We start from the raw sequence: 12,306 nt of genomic DNA, 5'->3' as shown, positions 1-12,306 counted from the left end.
GTATTTGCCAGAAATCTTACATATACCCTCTCATTTAAGCATCATGACTACATTATAGATGGCCTAAACATCCCTGGCTTACCCAGTCACACAAGTAGACAATAGTGGAAGCCAGGGTTTCAATTCAGTTCTGATTAAAGCCCATTCTTTTCGTACTATATCATAGACTTTACTATTCAATTTTCATCAAATGTATGTGCAAGTACACATGTTACCCCTTGTGGGGGAAAGATGTGAAGGCCCAGCTTAAATGATGCTTCTTTAATGAAATCTTCTCTAACTTCTCCCACTGAGATGTGATCTCCCTTCTGTGAATCCATGTAGTACTTTATACTTCTCTGACTCACTCATTTTCTTAACTTTGTGTTACAGACTCATCTGCTTAATACAGTGTGAACTTTTTGAGAAGACTGTCTTAACAACATCTATTTATATTGTCCACATGAGCCTGGGTCATGAGTAATAGAATCAACATGCTTTTTGTGGGTTGGGTGTTTACTGCCCCGCCACTCCCGCCTCAATATTAAAAAAAAAAAAAAATGGGTCAATTCTTCATTATCGGTTAGGTCTAATGAGTCTTCTTTCATCTGGAACTTTCATCACATTATATGTTGTGCCCTAAGTGTATGAATATTATGACAGCAGACATCATTAATATCTTATATTTAAACTTCACTATGTTTAAATATATACAATTCAAAACTCACATATTTTTTCAAACCACTCTAGCATCTGTCTAGTAAAAGGCTTTATCTATTATTGTCACAAAATTATTCCCTTTGTCTGAAGACTCTTCTATGAAAAGGGCACTAATGAGTATTCATTTTTATAAAATTATTTTTACATTTGACATCAGATTTGAGCAAGACACTACAGCTTAAAACTTTCTATACCAAATTCTCTTAAAATAGTCTATTTAAAGAATGTAATGTCTTCAACTTTAAAAAGAAATTATTATATATAATAGAACGGGAAGACAGGATCAGGAAAAGAATATTCACCCAAAGACATTTCACTATAAGAAATTTAGCAGACTTTGAGACTTATAAAGACTATGTATTAATATCAAGTGAAAGTATAACTCAGCCTCAACTCTAACCCCCAAGTTTTTTTAAATGTTTCTAAGAATATAACACTTAGGCAGGAAACATGTGATACTACCTCCTTCCCAAATATATTAAGAGATTAAAAACACCAGAAAAAGAGACATTGTCCATGGAAGTCTCCTTCTATCACACCCTGGTACATTATGACATTGAGACCTTTTTTTTGCTCTTGTAAGTGTCAAAGTCATATCAATCAACAAAACAAAGTTTTGAAGAAAAAAATACTTCAAACACAAGCAGGTTTTACCAACTCACTGCAAAGAGTATATAACAAATGTATTTTTTGGTTGTTAATAAGGTTACATAGGTTTCAAGTGTATAATTCTATAATACATCATCTGTATATTGCATTGTTTACCACCTAAAATCAAGTTTCTGTGACACCATATATTTGATCCCTTTTACCCTCTTCTACGTCCCTCCATCCCCCTTTTCCTCTGGTAACCACTATACTGTTGTCTGTATCTATGAAAAACTAATGTCTTTTTACATGTAAACACAACTTACTATGAGTTACAGGAAACAGGACTTACAGTAAAAGCATAAAGATACTATCATGTTAAGTCAATCCACTTTATTCCTTTTTCAAACTTCTTTGCACTTATATCACTTTTTAGCATGTACTATCACTATGTAATACTATTAAGCAGAACACTGTATTAACTAATATTATATTGTATAATTCTCATAACTAAGGTCTTTGTAGGAAAAGAGTGACTTTTATACTTCATATTAATCAAAAGAGTACTAAGTAGAAAGAGAATTCCAAATGGCACTTTTACTGAAAGCACCTCTAAAAAACTTCAATGCTGCTATATAGTTACTGCTGCAGTACTTACAACAGGCAGCAATTAAATCACGTCTTTAAAAGAACTTTAGTTTGTATTCTTTACAATTCAGTTAAATGAAGATTTAAGATAATACAAATGTTATATATTATATAGCAGTAGAGCTATATCTGACAGTTGCTGGAGGATGTATATTTACTAAAATTAACGTGTATATTTGTGAAATAACGAGATGGCAAGCCCTACCTCATGTATACAGTAAAAGCTGACTACATGCAATTCTCCCCATATTTCATGCTATTTCATACCTCTCTGACTCTGCTTAGGATGTGCTCTCATTTTAAAATGCCCTTTACCACCACTCCTTCTTATCAGCTGACTCTTACTCATCTTTTAAGACAGCTCAGGTTCATTTGTTCAAAAAGACCATCCCTGAAAATCTTCCTTATTCCTAGCCTGGACTGGGTGTACTTCCTCTGTGCTTCCATAACAATCTGATCACATCTTTGTTCACTGCACTAATCATAAAGTGGATTATATCATACTCGATATTTAGTCAAATTTATAATACTTGTTATAATTGCCTATTGACTCTTGGTCTTTCCTGTAACTCTATATAAGCCCCAAAATATAAGCACATTCTAATCACTCCTAGTGCTCCCATGTTGAGCACAACACACAGTAAACAGAGGTACTAAGATTATTTTTGGAAAGATAGTTATTTCCATTTTTGAATAATTTTATTTCAAAGGTAAATATTTCTTGTTATTTTTACTTTGAAGTAAAAAAAATAAACTATATTCATTATTCCTTTTCTATTTATAAAAGCAAAGAGTAGGGATTTTAAATTTTGAATCAAGTAGTCCAAAAGAAAATACATTGTGCTAATTAAAAGAGAATCTATTCTGACTGGATTATAGTTCCAATAGTTCCTACTCAAACAAGTTATACATGACTTCCCACAATTTACTACTGTGACTTTAACAAAAAATGTTTTCCTTAGCATTAACATGCAGTAGATACAATTATTACCAAAGTCTGCTTGTTAAATTCCAATGTAATCTCCAGAGTCTGTAAACAACACTTTCACTGCACTGAATGCTTTCTAAGATATTTCTATTTGGGGGTCTATTTTATTAAGAAGGTATTCTATTGATGCTTCACTACCATAATCATTTCTTTGTTTGAACTTTCCGCTTAATTTATTATAGTCATAATAGGCTGAAAGTATAGTATAAAGTAGTAAAAAAAAAAAAAAAAAAAGACTTGAATATTACCTAAATATGTGAACTACATGTGTGAACTCTCTCTTAAAAGAGATCTCTATTACTTATTATTTTTAACTGAGAATGTCAGAGAAATCACAGGGTTGTAATTAAGATAACAAATGACAATTATGTGAATAAAGATATAAAGACTACCAGAAAAATGTTTATCAATAATTTGTTTCCAAGTGTGAAAAGATATTTCCCACTAGATATCTGAAATGAAAATTAAAAAAATACAAAGCTGAATAATAATTATTACTCACTTGAAAGAGAGCTATGCTAGACAGGCACAGTCCCTCTGAGTAGAGCAAACTGCTAATCTTATATAGGGTTTGGAAGGAAGTATGTAGTTCAGGGGGGTTGGTGGACTTTCAGAGGCTTAGAAGCAGTTACGTGAATGGCTGTCACAGACTGGTTTGGCTTGTAAAATTCTACCGACGAAGGCAAGCTGTTGTTTTTTTTGCTACATTGTAATTTTGCCATTACAACTGACTTAAAACCAATTCTAAAGAAGTGTCATCTATTAACCAGATTTAAACTAGTTCTAGTGATTAATTGTTATCACAGCTAAATAAGAATCAATCTTCTAGTTTGGTAACTTCTTTTTATTTTTACAAGGTAAGCACAGAAACCAACATATGCATATGTACATACATATTAAAGATACATAGTAGTCATAGTTTTATAACCACATTTCAAGAAACTTTAATAAAAAATAGAAAATATTAAATATTATCAGTGTTAAAGGGAAACATCATTTCTTTTATATTCATTTAATCAATCATCACATGGCATATTGCAGGTTCTGGAAATTCAAAGATGAATATGAAAAGGAACAATCATGTGCTTTTATAGCAGTATTATTCAAAGTGGGTGTGGTCCATAAATTTTTTTTTACAGGTCTGCAATGAGGTAAATACAAAAAAGGAGTGTTTAGAAACTCTTATAGCAAAGATATATTTGACAGAGTAATTTTATATCTGTTGAAGCTAGTAAAATTGAGGTTGGTATTTTTTTGTGTCTCTTTTTCCATTTCATTTTTCTAGTAAATCATTTTTGTTGTCTTAACAATGTATTGGTTTACCACAAGGAATTTGAGATGCGCTACTTTACAAGACTCAAGAAAGGCAGATATCCACAATATATCGGCCTGTTATGTTTTGCTACTAAGATACATGCGAAAGGAATGTGTATCACACACCAAGCAAATAAACACCTACATCAAAATTTTAAGAATGGTGTTGGCAGCTTGAAAGAAAATTCCTCTGCAGATGATACAGCTGCATCATCGATCTTCTACATGGACTAGATTACACCATATGGAAAAACAAATGACTCTGAGATAAAAATTGCTTGAAATTTAGAAATACCTTAACCAATCTATTGCTTGTATTTTTTAAGGAAAAAAAAAATGTATGCACATGAATTTCTATTTTTTTAAAGTTATCAAAAATAATTCCTCCCCAAAAAAGAGGAATAAAACATGACATAATTGCTACCATTAAGGAGCTTGAATCATCTAGATGGGACAAAAACAGATAATACGGTAAAGGCAATAGTAGAGAGATATACTAGATATTATGGGAGAACCATAATATTATTAAACTAGTCTGGGTGATTAAGAAAGCTCCCCATAGAATGTGATAGCTCACATGTACTCAAAGTCCCCATTCCACTCTATCCAACTACTATAACCAAGTTCCAAACATTCTACTTCCTCAATTTCTCTCACAGTGTTTGGCCTTGCTTTTTTTGCCACAACACTTTAGTTACAGGCCTCATCATCTCACAGCTATTACCACCACCTCCTAACAGCCTCTTCTCTCGTCAATACCTCCTTCTTACTGCTGCCAGTTATTCCCAAATTCAAATCGGATCATGTCACCTCAATGCTTAAAAACTTCTATGGATAATGTAATGGTAAGTGGAAAAAATTGAATACAAACTATATGATCTCTATTTTACAAATATGTATATGTAATAAGTTTCCAACTGCAATTGCTGTTTTGTAATCAATTAATGAAATGATTCCAAAAGCCTCTTCTTATTACAGATAAATTTGTGGAGGAAAATAAAGAAACACAAGTTTAAAAGTAGGTCACAGAACTTTAAGGTACAAGCCATACAAAGTATATTCCTTAAGTCCTTCAAATTGTAAGAAGAAAAGAGAAATGAATAAATGTTTATTATAGTTAGCATGTCTATTTAGCCTAGGTCATATATTCTTATACAGTCACATGCCACATAACGTTTCAATGACAGACTGCATATATGACCATGGTATATCATATAGCCCTGATGTGTAGTAGGCTATACCTTCTAGGTTTATGTAAGTACATTCTATCATGTTCACACCATGAAAAAATCGCCTAAAAATGTATTTTTCAGAATGTATCCCCTAAGTGGCATATGACTGTAACTATAAACATTTTATAATACTTTAAAGTCTCTTATATAATGATCATATGGCACACTTGTTGATTTTATAGAACTTAAGAGGTAGCATAGTATAGCAGAAATAACAGTTGAGTTGGGTATCAGGAGAATTGGATTTTAACTAGCTATATTATTGGGAAATTATCTAATCTCTCCGAGTCTCAGTTTCTTCTCTTATAAAAAACAGAGTTGGTTGATGTCAACCTTTTTCTATAAAGGACCAGAGAGAAAATACTTTAAGCTTTGGGGCCCATCCAGACTCTATCATTACAGCTGACCCTTGAACAACACGGGTTTGAACTGTGCCCACTAAATCGAGGACTTTTTTTTCCAGTTGACCAGAATCAAACCCCAGAGTTCAAGGATCAACTCCACAACTCCATGTTGGAAATCTGTGTATTTATCTGCATGTGCAAGGACCCACTGTAGTTAAATACAGACTTTTAACTGCCTGAGATCAGTGCCTCTGCCTCCCTAACTTTGTGAACTGTACTCAACTATGATATTGTAGTAGAAAAGTAGCCACAGACATATAGAAAGGAATGAGTATGGCTGTGTTCCAATAAAACTTTATAAAACCATCAGCAAGATGGATTTGGCCTGTAAGACCTTAGTTTTAGGAAATCGCCGTTTACTTCTAAGTTTAAACTATGAGTACTTTTTCTTCCTATTTAAAATTACTTATGTTGTTGCCTTGCTTTTTAGAGACATTTGTTAACCATATCTTAACACAAGACACACAAACTAGAGATTAATAGCAGACTTTAGAAACAGACAGTTTTGGGATTCCCTATTAGCTGTGGAACCTAGGGAAAGTCACTAAAAAATTGAGCCTCGGCTTTCTTGTAAGGTTGTTGTAAAGGTTAAATGAGTTAACATATGTAAAGTACTTAGCCCTCCATATATCTAGTAAACAGTAAGCATTCAATAAATGGACATTATTACTTTTATAAATTATGTAATCCTAAATGCTTGATCAAGAATACAATCTACCAATTAACATTTTTTCCAGCAAAGAAACAAAACACACTTTATAATAATCTACATTCTGATGCATTTTTCACTACAGCAAAAGATGAGGACTGGCTATATTACCCTAAGTATTCCTATTATTTTTATTTTTTTAATGACAACAGTCAGCATTAGTTGAGTACTAGCTACTTACTAGCTATATGACCTTGGTTAAGTTACATGACTTTTCATTAACTTCAGTTTCTTCAACTGTAAAAATGAAAAGAACAGTACCAACTTCATAGGGTTGTTATAAGAATTAAATAAGTTAATAAATTGTCATATAAGCTATATAAGTAATTGCCATTGAGTTAGATACTTCACATTTATTAATTTCAATCCTCAGGACAACCCAAAGAGGAATTATTCCTATATTTACAGTTGTGGATAATGAGGTTCAGAGAAGTTAAGAAATCTACCCAAAGTCACACAGCTATTAAGTGGAAATGCCCAGAACTCGACATAGGCCTGGCTGACTACAAAGCCAAAACTCAGCACTAGGCCAAAGCTGTCACTATATATCTGTATGGGAAGTATAACTATATCTTTCTTTGTACAGTAGATATTAATATGCTTTATGAGAACTAAAATATAGATATTAATAATGTTCTGCCCATACAAAAATATTTTTGAATTTTTAAAAGCTCAGGAGTAAGAGAATAGACAAAAAAATCACTGATCTTAAGGTAATAATATTCCCATAGGTAAACTTTTCTGCTAAAATGATTCTTCTTTGTTTTTCATATCCAATTAACTTAACTTAAACTTTCATTATTAAACAAGCAATCCTCTGCATTAAGATAACTAAAGATGCAGCACAGTGACTTACCCTTTATACATAAAGTACTAAGCAAATGCTGGTACTGAGATCTATATAGAGCTCTCAGACTATTTTTATAAAAAAGTAATCTTAGACAAATACAGGTCTGTTATTTTATTCTATAAATACCTCAGTATTGAGAACCTTGAACTTTGAAAAGCATTCAGATTTCAAATTTAAAAAACTGACCAATATCAAACAGAAAAAGAAAAAAGATTTCAAGGAAAAAGAAAGATATTAATTACTCTGCTAGACAGATTCATTCATAAATCTGTATCATATCACTTGATCCATCTCATACTCTTCAGACCTTGTCACTGCTACTGGTAACTGACCCAGAAACAGAAATTGGCTTCACAGTGTAAAGAAACCTATCACTAAGAAGGAAAATAGGACTGGTTTGATACAGCTTACTTCCAAACTCTCATTATAAGAATGAACTCTAACCTAATTCAGAAATTCCCCAAATGCAAATAAGATTAACTTAAAATGTTATAAATTCAAATTACAATTGAATCTACATAAGCTGATTGTAAATTCCATATTCTTTCTAAATCAGAAATACTGAAAATCAAAATGATCATTAATTAAAATTTAATATAACTTTCTACCCTGTGCTAAGAAGAAATATTATACAACAAATACACTATATAAATATCATCATCTAGTTTGGAAGATAAAATACTAAATTTTCTTTAGCATTTGGTGTTATGCTGAGAAAAGAAAAAATGTCCAAATTTTAGATTAAACAAACCAAATTATCTTTTAGCATTTCAAAACGATATTCTAATACACTGAATTGCATTAGGGTGCCATTCTTTACCATGCATTTTATTGCCCATCAAGGCTAGAGATGGGAGGAGTGGATAGTATCTGCCTAATAATAACAGATCATTCAGAAGTATCATCTCCAGGTGTAAGAAGCAGCACTCTGATTCATATGAACATATTATAATTATGAGTCTCTATTCTGGAAGAAAACGGGTACAGTGCTTCAAAAACTACCTGTTCACTTTCCTTTTTCAAAAAACTAATTTTGAAAATAATCTTCAAAATATTTAGGAAAAAAACCTACCTAGATAAATGAAGCTAACGATTCTTAGATCATTTGAGGGGAGGACCATCATGAAGCCCTTTTGAACATGTTGAAAGCTGTGAGTCTTCTCCCCAGAAAAGTACTGTACAGATATAGACAGAGTTCACACTCTTGGAAGGCTGTTTATGGGCACACCCATAGATCAAGTTAAGAACCAGAGAGATGAAGAATTTTCCCTAAGGTCCCTTTGACCCTCTTCCATAGTTTTACCTCTGACTCACAATAACTAAAATATTGATAGTATTTACATAAATAGTATTCACCAGAAAATAAACTATAGTGGTAGCATTTTTAAAAAACAGCATGTGACTAGTGATATCAATAAATAATTTAGTGCATGACACTTTATAAAATTATTTCTCACATTATAATATTTTTATCCTCCATTTACAGCTAAGGAGATATAGGTCCAGAAAATAACTTGCCATGGTCACACAGCCAACAAGTGGAGAGCTGGGATTCTAATCCAGAACTGTCTAGTTTCAGACTGAGTTCAGCACATTATTATGTCCCGATGCTCCCAAAAAAGCCTCTGAGAAAACAGAATTAAAAAAAAAAAAAAAGAGCCTCATGGGTCACTCTTATTGTAGCTATATCTTGACATCAGTAAAGAAAAATTAAAATTAATATAACTAAAATGTTTGATTTCCTCTTGCTTCATTGGTTAACATAAAACATGTTTTTCAGAAAAGTGAAAAATAATCAAGCTAATGAGTTTTAGGACTGAAAAATATGACATTTTGTTGTCCTCTGAAGCATTCTTTTCCCTCGTCTCTTTAGTTCTTAATATACAAATGACAGTTGAAAATTCAAAAAGGAAACAAAAGTTTAAACATCCAATTTAAAACAGAAAAACTATTTGAAATTAATTTTTAGGACGTTCAAAATATTACTTTTTTAAAAATGACAATACCCATTTCTATTCTCTACAACCCAAAGTTCTTGATATTTAAAAAAAAAAAGGGTCATTTGTCTGAACTCAGAATGTACACCAAGAGTGAATCCTAATGTAAACTCTAGACTTTGCATGACGATAATGTATCGGTGTAGGTTCATCAATTGTAACAAATTTATCATTCCAGTGTGGGATTTTTGATAGTTGGGGAGACGTGCCTATGGGGCCAGGGGTATATGAGAAATCTCTGTACCTTCCACTCAACTTTGCTATGAACCTAAAACTGCTCTAAATATAAACTCTATTTTGAGAAGGGGGTGGTGGTGTCAAAATTTATTTTATCTACCTCACTTTCTTATTAAATGGGAAATATTGTTTTTAAAAAATTATCTTCACTGGCTATGAAATAAGTGTTCTGCCTGGATGCAGAACGTGCAATTATTACAGACTATACTGTCATCTTTTAAAAAACAATAATAGTAATCTTATCAAATACTAAAAGAATTAGCAGCTTTAAATGTTAATATGAAGCTAAATGCAATAGCTGAGGTACAGTACCCTGAGATTTATTTTTATATTTGTTAATACTGCTTGGCATCTTAAAGGCAATCTATGTAATGACTAAAAGTTTGAAGTGGGTCATGCATGAGTTGACTGAAATAAAAGGGGTGCTAGTAGGAGGGAAGAGGAAAAGCGGCAGCCAATGAAAAAAGCCACCGCTAGGCAGAGGTCATTTGCTCATCCAAGTCTACCCTCTCTGACAGGATCAAGACGCGAGAGAAATGGAGGAAGAGGATTTCCTAATAGAGCGAGAATGAAGAACACCAAGAGCCGAACAAGTATCAACTTAAATGGGAGAAAAGCAACACACACAAAATGAAAAAGTGCGACCAGCAGGTAAAATACTTGTGTCAACTCATGTTCTTCCAAGAACCTTTCCCTAAAGAATTCCCCCAAAGAGGTAACATTAGCATAGGAAAGGGCCATGGAATTGCTATTAAAATAAATTAAAAGGAATACTGAGAAAAGTTCAATTTGCTACGAAAATTCGTCTGATTAAACACTACCAGTGGGAAAATATATAAAAAGCTTTTCAAACCCAGGCGCCTAAAGTGAGCAAATCCAGTAAAGGCCAAGTCCCGGGCTAGAAAACTCCAACTACGTAGACGAATTGCCCTCTCTAAAGAAATCCGCAAGCTAATCCAGCCCAGAACCTCGAGGGAGGAGAGAGCTGGGATCGCTGCAGTAAAACAACTCCTCTGAGCGGCTGCGTCTGCTGAACAGCGGCGGTTTCTGGTGTCACACTAGGAGGCACTCTTTCATGCAGTCTCCACCACCGCGAGAGGTACACCTGGCGCGGAAAGGAGCTCCCAGTACCAGTGAGGATGACTGGCGGCGGGCCCCGCTGATGGGCAAGTCCCAGATGGAAGACTAACACCCCACACCCCCGCGGTACCCGCAAGCCCCGGACAGGCAACAAGCCCCCTGAGCGAGCAGGTCCCGGCCGCGCGGCTAATTCTCCAAGCCGACTGCAAGTCCCCTCGCAGCAGGCCCCAGCGTCAGCCTATCCGCCCCGCCCCCACGGCCTCGGTTCCCGGGGGCGTCCAGCCGCCCTCCCGGAACCCCAAACCCGTGCCGGCCGCACCGCTCATTCCCTGGAGCCCGCGAAGCACCTGCCTGCCCTTCTTCTCTGAAAGACCGACAAGAGCTTGCCGAGGGGCCGCCAGCGAGGCTGACAGAGCCAGAGGCTGGGGTTCCCCTCGGAGAACGCGACCCCGTTCCAAAGGGGGCGACAGAAACCGTGCAGCGCTTTAATGGGCCCCAACCCTCTCGGCTGTAGAGTTTGGGTTACAGCTCGCGGGGCTGGAGTTTCCCTGCGCCTGAGGCGCTCGCCGGGACGGCTTTACGGTTTGCAGCTGGGGTGAGGGAGGGCTCGGCGAGAGCGGACCACAGCGCACAAAGAAGCCGGGAGTGAAGCGGGACAAGCGTCCGGTTACCTCGGTCCTCGGCTCGTCCCGCAGCTCTTTCTGGCCTCGCCAAGGCTGCAGTCGCTCTACCAGGTTCCCACAGCCTGGAGCTGCGAGGTACCAGCCCGGCGTGAGCACTGGACGCACGCGCGCCCCGCTGCGCGGCCCCGCGGAGCCCGGGCCGGAGGGCGGGGCCTCAGGGGCGGGGCGGAGCGTGCGAGTCGGGCCTGCGCACAGCACTCTGGGAATTGTGGTCTGCGGCCGCCTCTCCCGAGTGTTCGCCGCCTGCGCTCACCCGTGAGCCCTAGAGCCTCAGGGAGCCTGAGCAGTGTTATCCTGCGGAGCTAAGGCAGGCGGGTGCCTAGCGGAAGTCCTCAAAACGAGTAATGAGATAGTAATGACATTGCATAAATACATCTGGAGTTTCCAGTTTCTTCACGTCCTTGGCAGCACAAAATTTTATTTTCACGTCCACGAAGTTCCCTCATGGTGATGTTTTTAGGGTTTATGTCTTTTAAAATAGAGAAAAAGGTCTACTTTTATTCCTATATCACCTTTTCCACGTGCTCTGCAAAGGTTATACAAAACAGCCTGTGGTTATAAATATATGCCAACAGGTTATAAACCTAAGGAAGCAGTTTATTGACCTAAGCACTCGCTGCTAAAAATCATTGCAAGTAAAAATAATGTTGAAATAAACCAACTTTTCAATAAAGTCAATGGAATGTGGAAGGCTAGCGATTGAGAGCAAAAAATAGTTTTAAAGAAGGATATTTCCCTAATGTGTCTTTTGTTATAGCAACCTCATGCTTCTGCAACCCACCCTAGAAATCGATATCAGAATAAATTTAACCCTAAATACATTTATGAATATTAGCACATGTTTGTATTGATTTAGTAGAAAATCAATATATTATAT

The 12,306-nt window shown here is 35.8% G+C and overlaps 1 protein-coding gene across 3 annotated transcripts in view; it reads right to left on the bottom strand.

The window, feature by feature from the left end:
- Positions 1–11,565, bottom strand: part of KLHL8 (kelch like family member 8) — a 50,704-nt gene extending 39,139 nt beyond the window's left edge. For all 3 annotated transcript variants that reach the window (XM_025043845.1, XM_006907567.3, XM_025043847.1), the window contains exon 1: positions 11,418–11,565. The gene's annotated coding sequence lies outside the window, so the exon portion shown is untranslated. The remainder of the gene's footprint in view (positions 1–11,417) is intronic.
- Between the last annotated feature and the right edge of the window lie 741 nt (positions 11,566–12,306).

Source organism: Pteropus alecto, unplaced genomic scaffold (assembly GCF_000325575.1).
Source record: "Pteropus alecto unplaced genomic scaffold, ASM32557v1 scaffold161, whole genome shotgun sequence".
NCBI classification, from domain to species: domain Eukaryota; kingdom Metazoa; phylum Chordata; class Mammalia; order Chiroptera; family Pteropodidae; genus Pteropus; species Pteropus alecto.
Note: the sequence above shows the minus strand (reverse complement) of the source record. Positions and strands in the feature narration are given on the sequence as shown.